The following is a 12,176-nucleotide window of genomic DNA, read 5'->3' as shown; positions in this document are numbered from 1 at the left end:
TCGGCTGCCTGCCCCTCTGACGCTGGCGCCTAGACGCCCGGGACTTTTATCCAGCGGGGCCCCCGGGATCAAAGCGACAGCGGGCACAGGGCTCCGCGTCGAAGGGCAGTAGCGGCGCCCGGGGCCTCCCGGAGAAGCGGACAGGTGTGGCGCAAAGTTCGGACACCCTAGGCGACCTGCCCGAGGGACCACGTGCCCCTGCAGGGAGCCTGGGGGAGTCGTCTTGTCCTCCGCCTGGGTGGACAGATTCTCTGCGGCCCTCGGAGGCAGTGGGGCCAGAGGGGGCGCTGTCACCTTCCGAGGTCGATGAGCCTGGGTGGGGTCCTGGATCCCCCCCCTGTGTGTCCTGGCCGCAGCGCGCCCCCGGGAGGGGCCCCCAAATCTCTCCCTGTTCCGGGGCCACTGGGGGGGAGGAGAGGATGGAAGAGCTCCCGGCTTGGTGTCTGCTCAGTGACCTCCACGAAACGCGGTACCTGCCCATCAGCTCACCTTCGCAGCGCAGCTCACCTTCGCAGCGCACCTCACGTATCTCTCCGCAGACAGAAGGAGATTCTTTGTCAGAAATCAAAATGAGAGAGGCAGGTGTTTACTTAGTAGGTTTCTACCCGGTGGGTGGGGAGACAAAAGACAGGAACGCATTTGTTCACCCTCCACGCCCCTGAAGTGCCAGCAGCCATGGTGGACCTCTTGCCATCGCCCCCGCCCCGCCCCCATCTGCAGCCCGGTGGCTGCCGGCACACTTTTTGTAAAGACAGGAAACAGGCCTCGCCTTTTGGGACAGGGGTCTGGACCTGGGCAGACCTTCCTGAGTCCCCCTCCTGATTCAGGGCAGTGGGGAGGCTGTGTACCCCGGGAGGCGAGGCACCTGCAGGAAGCCGGAGAGGCCGAGGCGCCCCGCCCTCACAGTCCGCGGGCGACAGGGCTACAGGGCCCCTTGTCCTTTCCAGTCCTCGGGCTGGCTGATGAGCTGCAGATTAGGAAGTTATGACAGCCACCCTGCACACACCCAGCAGGCTGCCCTGGGCAGGCTCTGAAAGAGCGCAGTCTTTCAGAGGGACACCGAACAGGGCCCTCAGGAGGGGCCGCGTGAGCATTTGAGGGCTGTGAGGTGCTGTCACGTAGACCTCAAAGCCCCAGGTCAGGCTGGGCGGCCCTGGAGGTCAGCCTGGGCTGAGGTCACTCGATGCAGGAGAGGACAGGTCCTCCCAGGGGTGGCTGTGTGTCTACTTTCCTGATGAGGGGAACTGAGGCTCAGGGAAGCCGACGGTATCGCTGCGTCCACGCTGCGTCCACCTGGACGTTCACGCTGCAGATACCATGTCGCGGGATTGGTTTAAGGGCCAGGCTTGCGACTGAACAGTCCCTGCAGTCCCTTCCAGCTGTGCGCTCCCCACCCCCGCCGACCGAGGCACTGGGGAGAACCCTCCACCTCCGGACTGTTACCCCAAGTCCCAGGCCAGGAAATGCCGCTCCCGGCTGGGCGGCATGGCTGCCTGGCCTCCACACTCACCCGGCTCGGAGCCGAGTCCCGGCGGGGGGTCCCGGGCTGGGCCGTGACCTCTCTCTGTGCCTCCGTTTCCTCCTCTTTAAAGTGGGGCAATGACCGTACCTCCGTCAGAGGGCCGTTGTGGGATTACGGGAGCCCATGCGTGAAGGCGCTCAGCACGCAGCTATGACCGCCAGAGACATTCCGGGATCGGGGACGAGCATACACGTTACATTCCCTGGCGTTTGCTGTAATGCGATTTAGCCTGCACGTTGGACCCAAATGAGTTCCTGTCGGCGTTCACTGCAGACTACTAGCGGGGTGAAGACGCTCAAACCAGCCGCCCCAGCGTTCCCGGCCCGTGTGCCACCTCCCCCTGCCCCGTTTCTCTTCCTTGGCGGCCCGAGACACGCTGGCTGCTCTCACCGCGTCTTCCTCTTGACTCGGACAGACCGGCTCTGTCCTTGCGTCCCCTCCCCAGAGGCTAGCTTTGCCCTCTGCGCCTCGGACTCCCACACTCGGTTTTCAGTCCTGAAGTCCGGTGGGGTCCAGCGAGCCAGGCCTCTGCTCCCAGGCTGCCTGCGCCCAGCCCAGCGGCCACTGCGGCCCTGACCAGGGAGGAGGGGGACCCGGGTTTGAACAGCGTTGGGTCACATCCTACCCCACACCCAGCAGGATGGCTGTGATCAAAAACATGGAAAATAACAGGTGTCGGCGAGGATGTGGAGAAACTGGGACCCGTGCACGGCTGCTGGGGACGAGCACCCTGCGGCCTGGCGGCTCCCAGTGCGTTAGAGTACCGTGTGACCCGGCAGTCCCACCCCTATCCTCACAAGAATTAAAAACAGGTGTGCAAACAAAAGCTCGTGCATGAATGTTCACGGCAGCTCTATTCACGGTCAGCAAAAGATGGAAACACCCAGATGTCCCTCCGTGAAGGCTGGATAGATGTAGCGGGGTCCATCTAGCCCGTGGAACAGTAGCCGGTCATGGAAAGGCTCTGACACCTGCTGCAACACGATGGACCTTGAAGACATTCCGCTCAGTGAGATGTGCCAGACACAAAGGCCACGCGTCGTGTGATCCCATTGATAGGAAATGTCCAGAACGGGCACCGCCACAGACGGGAAGCAGACTACTGGTTGCCGGGGGCACAGGGAGGATGGAAGTGACTGCCAATGGGGACAGAGCTACTTTTTGGGGTGATGAAAATGTTAAAATGTTCTAAAATTGATTGCAGTGGTGGGCGTACAACATTGTGAGTGTGCTAAGCGCCGTGAACCGTTCACTTTATAGTGAGTAGTTCTACGTCACGTGAATTTTACCTTAAAAAAAGCACTGGTGTGTCAGGCAGCAATGGTCAGTGGGCTGAACGCCAGGCCCCAGGTGACTGCGGTGCCAGGTGAACGGAGTGCCTTGGGTGGGCTGGCCTCGTTCTAGAAATCCTCATGGGCCGAGGGATGTCTCGTGCCCCCAGTGGCTCATTAGACAGAAGGCTACGGGACCGCACATGGGGGACATGGTAGTGCCCGATTCTGCACCCAGGGCCTGGCTCTGCCCCCGCTGGGCCCAAGGCCGGGTCTCTGGGCCCCAGGTCCCTCACCTGTGCGTGCCTCCGAGGGTCATGGGAGCATGAACGAGACAGGACGTGCAGGAACAGTGAGCACGTGATAGGTGATGTGACTACTCTCGGGCGGATTCTGGCCACCCCTCAGGGACCAAAGTAGGCTGCCGTCCATGGCACAGGGGGCTCATGGAATGTCTGGAGGGCGGACACTCAGGCTTGGGGACGAGGAGCAGGAACAATGGCCCAGTTGCTTCACTGCAGTGGTCCCAGGGGCCATGGACAGCACGGACACTGGACACGGGACTCACCCTCCTCTGATGGGCCTGCACCACTGCCACAGCCAGGGGAGGAGCAGTGCTTCCTGGCTCCCACTCGGGCGAGTGGTCGTGGCTTCCGGCAGAGCTTAGGTCCCTGCCTGGAAAAATGAGAGCCTGGAGGGTGTAGGATGGGGGTGCAAGGGGGGCTGGTCCTCTGGGGAGGAAGCTCTGAGGGAGGAGCCAGGGTCCCAGAGGAGCACAGAGCTAACCAGTGGGAGCTGTGGTCCGCGTGGGGACACGTGCCCAATTCTTGGAAAAAGAGTGTCAGAAATGGAACGTTCTGGAAACTAGAGCTAGCGCTCAGGTCGGGACAGGCTTGGGGCCCAGGCCAGTGGGAGGAAGAGAGAGGTGGGTGGGAGGGCAGCCAGTGGCACAAGGGGTCCCACCGGGGACCGGTCACCTGGCCTTCACGGCCTCAGGATGTCCAGCAGCTCCATATCCAGCGCCCACGATGGGGTGTGGGACTGCCCCATATCGCATGGCCAGCCGGCTCCCTCCTGGGGCCCCTTGAGGGCCCTGGGCCTGGGGGCTCACACGGCGTGAGGGCAGCTCTGTGCTCCAGCTGCTGCTTGCCGTCTGGGGCCCAGCTGCTGCCGGCTGGCCTCCGCCGCCCCGCCTCGCTCAGCCACCTGGGCGGCTGCGAGCCCCAGCTGCCGGCCTCTGGGGCCCACGAGGGCAGGGAAGCAGGGCAGACTACCCCCCTCCCCCCAGCGGCTCACCCCTAGGGAGGCCCTGCTCCCCAGGCAGCCAAGCGCTCACTGTTGGTTCTGAGCCGGCGGGGGGGCCTTGGGGCCAGGCCGTGCAATCTCAGGGTTTGAATCCCCATTTGGTTTCCCCATGGCCCCCCATTCATTCGCAGGAACCCCCATCAGCCTCCTCTCCTGGGACCTTGATGAGCAAAGCCACTCGCCTGGAGCTGTCTCGTGTGGGGGCCGGGGGTGGAGGGCTGAGACCACTAGGTCAGCTCCAGGCCTTTCTCGGATAGCTCCTCGGCCTGATGCTGGGAACCAGATGGGCGTTTGCAGGCCCGGCACGGGCAGCCTCGGGGCCACCAGGCAGAAGGGACCCCACACACCCCTCACCTAGGACGGAGAGCACCCGAGAGGCAGAGCCCCTTCCTTTAGGGGTGAGCACCCCCAGGGCTGCGGGTAGAAGCTGAGTCCCAGGTGCTCTGGTCACTCTGCTGCCCCTTTGCCCCCCGGCCGGTGAACAGAGGACTAAGGCAGGGTGTTCCCGCCCAGGCTCAACCCCTGGGGACCTCGGACCCTACCAGTCACTTGGCAGAATGTGCTCGCCTCTCAGCACCCCTGCCCCGTTCCACCCTCCCCATGCCCACGGACCCTCCGGGGTGCCAGCCTGCACTGACCCAGGGTAACTGGGGCGCCAGGGTCCACCTGGAGATGCCACATCCCAGAGCTGGGGGAAGGACGGGCGTGGGGATGGGAGGGCCTTCTTGCACATGGTGGAGACGGGGCCTCTGGGGTATTGCGGGAGTCCCCAGGGTGCCAGCGTGTGCCCCTCACCGTACAGGTGAGGAAGGGCACGGGGGAGGTCGGACTGCCCCAGGCCTCGCGGGGAGGGCCGGAGACAGTGCTGCTCCAGCTCTCCCAGCTGCTGGCTCTGCTGCGCCCTAAGAGGCTCCAGGCCGGCTGGTCCCCATCTGTGCAGCCTGCTGGTCCCCAGCGCCTACTGCACCAGCGGCTGCAGGCCAGCAAGGCCGGCCCGCCATGTGACCTTCGGCCCACCCTCCCTCCCACCCTGTGATCCGCACGTGGCCTCTGGGGAGGCAGAAACAAACCCTCAGATCTCGCCCCTGGGAACCTTTCAGCGCCAGCGACATCAAAGGGGGCGGCGGGGTGGCGGGCGGCGGGGCAGCGGATGCTTCTCTTAAAGGGCCACGCCATGTTTTAATTCAAAGCAGATCCTGGGAACAGCTGTGAAGCCGCCTGGAGGGAGGGTGCCCGCGGGAGGAGCTGGAAGGTGGCCATCCCTGCCCTGTCCAGACCCCGCTGCATTTGCCTCTCAGATGGGGACGGTGCTGAGCGTGCTCTGCGGGGGCACCACCGGCCTCCACCTGGGTGTCGTGCTGCGTGTCTCAGAGGAGGCCAGCGAGGCTCAGCAGGGGCCCCGTCGAGGGCGTCGACTGTTCTGCCCGCTGGCAGGGTGGCCACTTAGACTCTCGTTTCGTGAAATCGATAGTGTGACCTCTCTTGCACAGGTGAGTGTGAGCTGAGGTTCTATCCTGCCCAGGTGTCCGCTCTGCCTGGAGGCCACTAATTGATACTAGATGGGGGACAGCTCTACGCATGGGGCAGGGGGTGGTGTAGGAGGGGTCCACGGTGGTCACAAATTCACTCGACAGAGCCCTCTCCCTGAGAGGGGACACAAGGACGAGACAGCAGGCTCATCTTCTGGAGGCAGGGGCAGAGGCGACATGAGGTCGGGGGCAGAGAACAAGGAAAAGGTGCGGGCGGGCACTGGACAGTGGGAAGTCGCTGCCTTATTGATGATACAGATAATTTCTAGAAGGATCTATATTGGAAAGTAGATTTTAAGATAAATTAAAAATGCAACTTTACCACAATTATATATATACATATGTATATATTAACATACACGCATACTCACGTACATGTGCCTCAAGTGCGTTTGGCTGGATTGTAAGTGTGGTGTGGCGAAGGGGCTGTGCCTCCCCCCAGGGCCTCGCACAGAGGGCGCCCTCAGAAGCCACTTGCTCTGTGAATGAGCCACACCTTTTCCCAAGGAGACAGGTAAGGGGACACCGGTTGCCAAGCCATCTGGGGATGTTTTTACCTGTCACACATGACCTGAGGTCCTAATAAAACCAGTTTGAGACAGAGCTTCTTTGGAAAATACAGTCCCGGTCCCATTAATGATGACGGGAACGTGATGCCTGTCACCCGCCCCCAGCATTTAGGTCCAGCCTGGCCAGACCTGAGGGGGGTCTGTGTGGCCTGGGGCGAGGCCCCCAAACTTGCCTTCTGGCCGGGCTCTGGGCTCCCCGCAGCCCACTGGGGACGCCCTGCATGCCTGTGATATCCTGCGGGCCTCACCTGCGCTGAGCCTCCGTGTCCCCAGAATTTGGCGCTCTCGCCGCTGATTTGCAGATGAAGAGCAGAGGTCTAGGCAGCCAGGAAGTTTCAAAGCTCAGGACGGTGCAGGCAGGGATATCTGAGCCTTGTGCCCTGACCGCACCCTGGGCTGCTGGCCACGGCGACATCCTACATTATGTCCCTCCCGGGGACGCTGTGTGCTGGAGGTGGTCCTGAGCGGGGTCGTGGGAGGGCTGTGGTGAAGAGAACACACGAGGAGGGTCCGTCCTGCGTCACCTGTTGTGTGAGAAGGAACAATGTGCATCTGTGTCCCCTCAGCTTCCTGATACGCGCATGTGCTCATCTTTGCAAAAAGGAACACAGGAGGGTCACCCCAGCCCTGAAAGACGGACAGGAGGGTCACCCCAGCCCTGAAAGACGGCTTTCTGGGGGGTGAGTGGGAATGGACAGGGAGGAAGTCATCTTATTCTGGCTGTCTGGTCTTATATGTATCACTTTTGAATGAAATAAATATTTTGCATAATCGAAACATAACATTAAGTCGAATAGGATGAAAAAAGACGCTAAAATGCAGTAATGTATCGATGTTCATCAACTGTTTAGAAATACATGAGCCGAACTGTGTGTGAAATCAGCGTGACCACGCAGCGGAAAACACCAACCAGAATTCACGCGAAGGACTTTCGAACACAACACTCTGTACTTCTTTAGTGGGATATAATCTGAGGACAGAAATAACTACAAATGGATCTTGAAATTTCCTTAGTGGGTCTGTGGTTGGTAGCAGGATGGCTGGAGGAATTCCGAAGCTACTTGGAGAGTATTTTGGAATAGAGCAAAAAAATATCTTCATGTACTAAGAGCGAGGGTTCTCACTATGGAGAAGGGGGTGTTCAGCCGAACCGTGTGGCATGGCCATTTTTTGTAGAATGTTGGCAATTTCATACGAATCAACCAAATACAAACGCTGGATGCGGGAAGAGGAGGAAGAAACCGAGGGGCGGCTCGGAGTGAGAGCGAGCCGGGTGAACTCAGGGTGCCAGCTCTGTGCTCTGGGACGGCCTCGGAAGCAGAGGCGCCCCAGCAGCTGCGAGCACACTCAGCTCCAGACCTTGGTTTCTAAAGCCCACTCCTCTCTGAAGGGCTGGGGCAGGGGATGCTCTGGCCTCAGGGGAGGCCTCGGTTCGGTGAGGCAGAAGTGAGGGTGTGCACGGGGTCATGGGAACAGGTCAAAAGCGTGGACGAAAAAGGGCACGAGCTCCCCCTGACATGTCTGGGGGGCCTGCATGGTGGGCCCTGCAAACCTGAGACCAAAGCGGCCACACAGGACGGGCCGAGCAGGAAGTCCCTAACCAAAAGCGGGTCGTGGACGTAGTCACATCTTATGCCTGTGGCTCCCTCAACAAAGGTCAGTCTTCACGTCACGGGAGCCTGTCGGCTGTCTTTGTGTGTCCAAGATGACGTTGGAATGTCTGAGTGACCTGCTTTTCCGGAGCCCTGAAGGCACAGCCCCTGGCAGCGGGGCGCAGAGCACAGACCCTCCGCCGTGACCTCATTGCCCGCATTCCAGTCTCTCTGTGCTGCAAATGTTAATTACTCTCTGTCATGTGCTGACCTGTGCAGAAGAAGTGTGTCCCTCGTCTACTCTTATCCAATCCCAGACACTTCCCACCTCGCTTTCCCGCGGCCCCTAAGCCAGCACCCAAGGACCTCATGGAACCCTCGTGCGGGCCCCTCCTTTGATTCTAACGTATAAAAGAAGCTGCGAACCCGCCATTCTCCGGAGCAATTTCTCAATCCATTGAGATTTCGCTTGTCGGCCATTGTCATCAGTTTGGTTCAAACAGACTCCTAAAAATCCTTCAAAGGTTTGGACCTTTCTTACGTCGACAGAGGAAGCAGGAAAGATGAGAGCGAGACGGGGGAGGGCGGGTCAGCTCGGAGTGTGGCACCGGGGTCGGGTTTCCCGGTGCGATGTCGCGTCACAGTTTGGCGGTTCTACGAGAGGGCGGCCCGAACACTGATGTATTTAGTGGCAAAGGCAACGTCTCCAACTCACTCTCAAATGCTTGGGAAGAGTGTTGTATCTGTGGAGAGAGAGGAATAACGAGGCGAATGGAAATGAGCGATGTCTGAAAGGTGCGCGGGAGCGCCTTGTGTTGTTTTTGAAAACGCCTTCTAAGTTTGAAATAACGTAAAAATAAAAACCATCCCACCCCCCCAAAATGGAATACTGAAGCCAGCTGGAAGGGGGTCTCACTGGCCCAATTTGGATCAATGTGAGCATCGAAAACAATAGTTGCATAAACAGAGAATCTATGGATTCATGTTAATATTTAAGGATTTTTTTTAAAAGGAGGGGAAGCCTTTCTTGACCAAAAAAAAAAAAAAAATGCCTATTACATGTAAAAGAAATGATAAAATTGGGAGGTGTTAAAGACGAACCAGAAGTTGAGGCAAACACAATCAGTAAGGGGGCGATGGGAGGAGCTGGGGCTAAGGGCAGGTCTCACGCCCCGCGTAATCGTGAGCCCTGCAGAAAGAACTCTGTTTATTCGAAGGCTCGGTGGCTCTAACTTCCCCTTCCGTCTGCTTCCTTTTCCCTCGGATAAATGCCCCCCGTCTTGACACGCCGGCCAGAGTGTGCACGAGGCTTGCCGTCTGCATGTACCGGCTTGCATAAATCCTTTTTCCCGAATAAATCCTTTTGGTGACAAAACACCTAGGTGATATCGTTTTTCAGTCAACAAAAGTCATGATTTTGTCACGGTAAATGTAATGATGGGCTTAGGCAGGGACCGTCACTGACAAAACTGTTGGGTAAGTGGCTACCGGGGAGACATCCTATTTATGGCTTATTCACTCTACAAAGGACCTGGAAGAATCTGGCAGACAAAGAGTGTAGATGTCACATCCCCACATGACAGGACGAACTGATGTCTTGGATATTCTGATGGGCTGTCATCTATACTGCTGCATTGTCCCAAAACATTTAACCCCAAGAAAGTCTCAGGCAAATCCAGCCTGTGGAAGATTCTAAAGGAAACAGGTCTGGATGCTTCACGAATGTCAGTGTCCTGAGAAGTTAAAACAGACCCAGGATGGACGGACTGAAGTCGATGAACGGGGTGCAAAGCAACGACGGCCAAGCCGATGTGACGGTCAGCTCTAGAGGACCGTCTGGGGACCAGGGAAATTCTAACATGGGCCGTGTACTAGATAATGTTGTTGTACCCGTGACTGTCGGTTGTTGGGTGACGGCCTAGGAGAAAGGCCTTATCTTAGGAGGTGCTGCTGATTTTTTTGTGTCTGGATTTCTTCAACTTACTTTCAAATATAAATACGTCTGCAAATAGAAACGCAGAAAGAGAAGCAAAAGTGACATGATGTTAAGTTAGTGTAGTCCACCTTCGTGCTCGAGATATAGAGCCGCATTGAAAAGTAGTTTATTGTATTAAATTTTAGCCTGTTTGTAGATGTTATCGCTTAATTGAAATTTCTTATTGCGATGATTGTAGTCACATGCGATCGTGAGAAATGATACAGAGCGACATCTCGCACGGAGACGATGCACCCACCTTCTTCCCGCTGCGCTGCACCGTGCCCAGTGTGTGCGTGTCGTGTCGTACGCTCTCGTCACCGGCGGGTTGGTGTGTCAACATCCGGGACAGCCCTGTCTCCACGACGGTCTCTGGCGCTGCCGTCCTATACCTACACCCGCGTCACTCCCTCCCCCGACCCCAGCTCCCTTGAACTTGTCCTCCGTGGCTGAAGTGGAATCGTACGGCATGTGTGCAGCGTTGGGGACGGGCTCTAACTCAGCGTATGCCCGAGACCCCTTGTGCTGCAGCAGGGCGCCGTCCCTCCTGCTGGCTGGTGGGGAGGGGCCGCAGGGAGTGGGCTTGCTCACCCGCCGAAGCCCACGTGGGCTCAGTCCCATTCGGGCTGTTCCGGATAAAACTGCTACGAACATTAACGGGCATCTGGATTCACTATTTTTTCAGATATCGGATTTGGAAAGAAAAATGTGAGCTGTGGAAAGGGCCTGAGATACAGGAGCGTCCACATGAAGGCTCCCTTTTGCGGTCTTGCAAACCTGCCCAAGATGACCTCTGACACTACGTCACCTCCAAGGCCTCTGCTGTGACATGTTCTGGAATCTGGGCAGCTCTAGGCTGGAGCAGAGTCCTGTGCGAAGGTGTCACGTTGCAGTGAGGGCTGGGGAGGGCAAGCACAGGAGGCCGCCTTCCAGGAAGAGCCCGCACACACGCCCGCCTGCGGGTTCGAACTGGGCCCACTGAGGGCGTGGTAGCCCTGTTGTGTCCAGCCACCTGAATTTTAGGTACTGGCCTGAAATAAACCCCTGCTCAAGGAAAAGCCTAAGGAAATTTCTAGATGTTTCCTGCCTCTGGAGGCTTGTGAAGCTGTGAGTCAAGCACCCCCAGGGCCCCATACAGCATCCGGGGTCGTCTCTGGGGCTCGCTTGTTTTCACGGGTGCTTCACAGGGTCTCGCCTGGTCTTCACCAGCTCTGGCCTACCCAGGCCACCAAGGGGAGGTGGGCCTGCCCTGCCTCTCTCACCCCCCACTGCCAGGGTGCCCTGTCCCCACCAGGTGAGAACCCGCAGCAGGAGGGGAAGGTGCACTTGGGGGGGGTTGAGTGTTGCTTGTCTCTCCATCAAGGGTCACTCCTGACAGATGTCTGCAGAGCACCCGCCCATGCCAGGCCCTGCTCTGCTCTGCGTGTGGCGTGGTGGAGGGCCTGGCAGACCAGGCCGCTGGGTGGAGACAGCCAGTAAATACGTGAGCAGGCCCAGAAGTGAGCAGGCAGGTGAGGCTCTGCGGAAATCCCGAAGGCTGACGTACTAGGGAGCCCAGGCTGGGGGCAACTTGGGGAGCAAGGGGGCCTGGCTGCCAAAGAACTGCACGTGGGGCCCCCATGGGCTGAAAGGTGGGGCTGGAAAGTCTGACCAGGCAGTAGTCAGAAATGGGTCTGCTCCAAGGCACATGCGCCCAGCTACACGCAGACGGTGAGGCCCACAGGCGCAGGTCGGAGTGGACAGGACAAGGCAATGACCGCAGGCAGGGGTAGGTCAGCGGGCGCCTCTCTCAGCCAGTGGGTAAAGAGGGCTTGACCAGATGCCCTCCAAAGTGCCCCCACATGAAATTTCCAACATCCTGTGATGCTCACTGGCCTCAGGGGAGGGGAGTGACCCATGGTGACCCGACGATGTGTGCGGCTCGCGAGGCCCCGAGGTTGCCGAGAGTTGCATGGGCCGCCGGACAGCGAGGAGGAGCCGCAGAGGCTACGCAGAGGGCCCCGTTTTCTTGTGCGTGCATGCGGGTGTCCGCGTTTGTCAGCGTGCAGGCGCCTAGGAGTCGGGCGTGACGCGGACAGGAAGGCGGGACAGCCCCCCACACGCCCCTGCCCCACTTTCCACAGACAAGTTCCGGCGCCGGGCTAGAGGCTGGCAGAGCAGGACGCTCACCTGAGACCGTCGCTGAATCTGCTCTCCCCGGTCTGAAGCCTTTACCCTCAGCCATCCTCTGAGTTTCACACCACGCCACGGCAGACGTGACCACAGGGGACGGAGCGGGGCAGGTGCGCAAAAAGGGGGCGGGCAGTCAGCTCCAACTTTTGGTAACTAATAAAAGAGTATTAGCTCATTTTAGGCAATTTTTAATACATTTTATAATTTTGGCATCACTCTAGGTGTTTTATTTGAGGGATAT

The 12,176-nt window shown here is 58.7% G+C and overlaps 1 protein-coding gene and 1 long non-coding RNA gene across 4 annotated transcripts in view; one reads left to right on the top strand and one right to left on the bottom strand.

The window, feature by feature from the left end:
* Window positions 1–5,874: 5,874 nt before the first annotated feature.
* Window positions 5,875–12,065, bottom strand: LOC107195714. 2 transcript variants are annotated; one of them, XR_003046427.1, is made up of 3 exons: window positions 11,933–12,065; window positions 8,215–8,531; window positions 5,875–6,720 (listed from the first exon to the last, which is right to left on the bottom strand). It is a non-coding gene; the product is annotated as an uncharacterized LOC107195714 (long non-coding RNA). The 2 variants fall into 2 exon arrangements; XR_003046426.1 differs by lacking the exon at window positions 5,875–6,720 and having other exon boundaries at window positions 7,014–8,531.
* The window catches only part of ASPSCR1 (ASPSCR1, UBX domain containing tether for SLC2A4), a 25,397-nt gene continuing 25,129 nt past the window's right edge, over window positions 11,909–12,176 (top strand). For both annotated transcript variants that reach the window (XM_025047026.1, XM_025047027.1), the window contains exon 1: window positions 11,909–12,045. The gene's annotated coding sequence lies outside the window, so the exon portion shown is untranslated. The remainder of the gene's footprint in view (window positions 12,046–12,176) is intronic.

This window comes from Pteropus alecto, unplaced genomic scaffold (assembly GCF_000325575.1).
Source record: "Pteropus alecto unplaced genomic scaffold, ASM32557v1 scaffold134, whole genome shotgun sequence".
Taxonomy (NCBI): domain Eukaryota; kingdom Metazoa; phylum Chordata; class Mammalia; order Chiroptera; family Pteropodidae; genus Pteropus; species Pteropus alecto.
The sequence above is the reverse complement of the archived record's forward strand: the minus strand, read 5'-3'. Positions and strand labels throughout refer to the sequence as shown.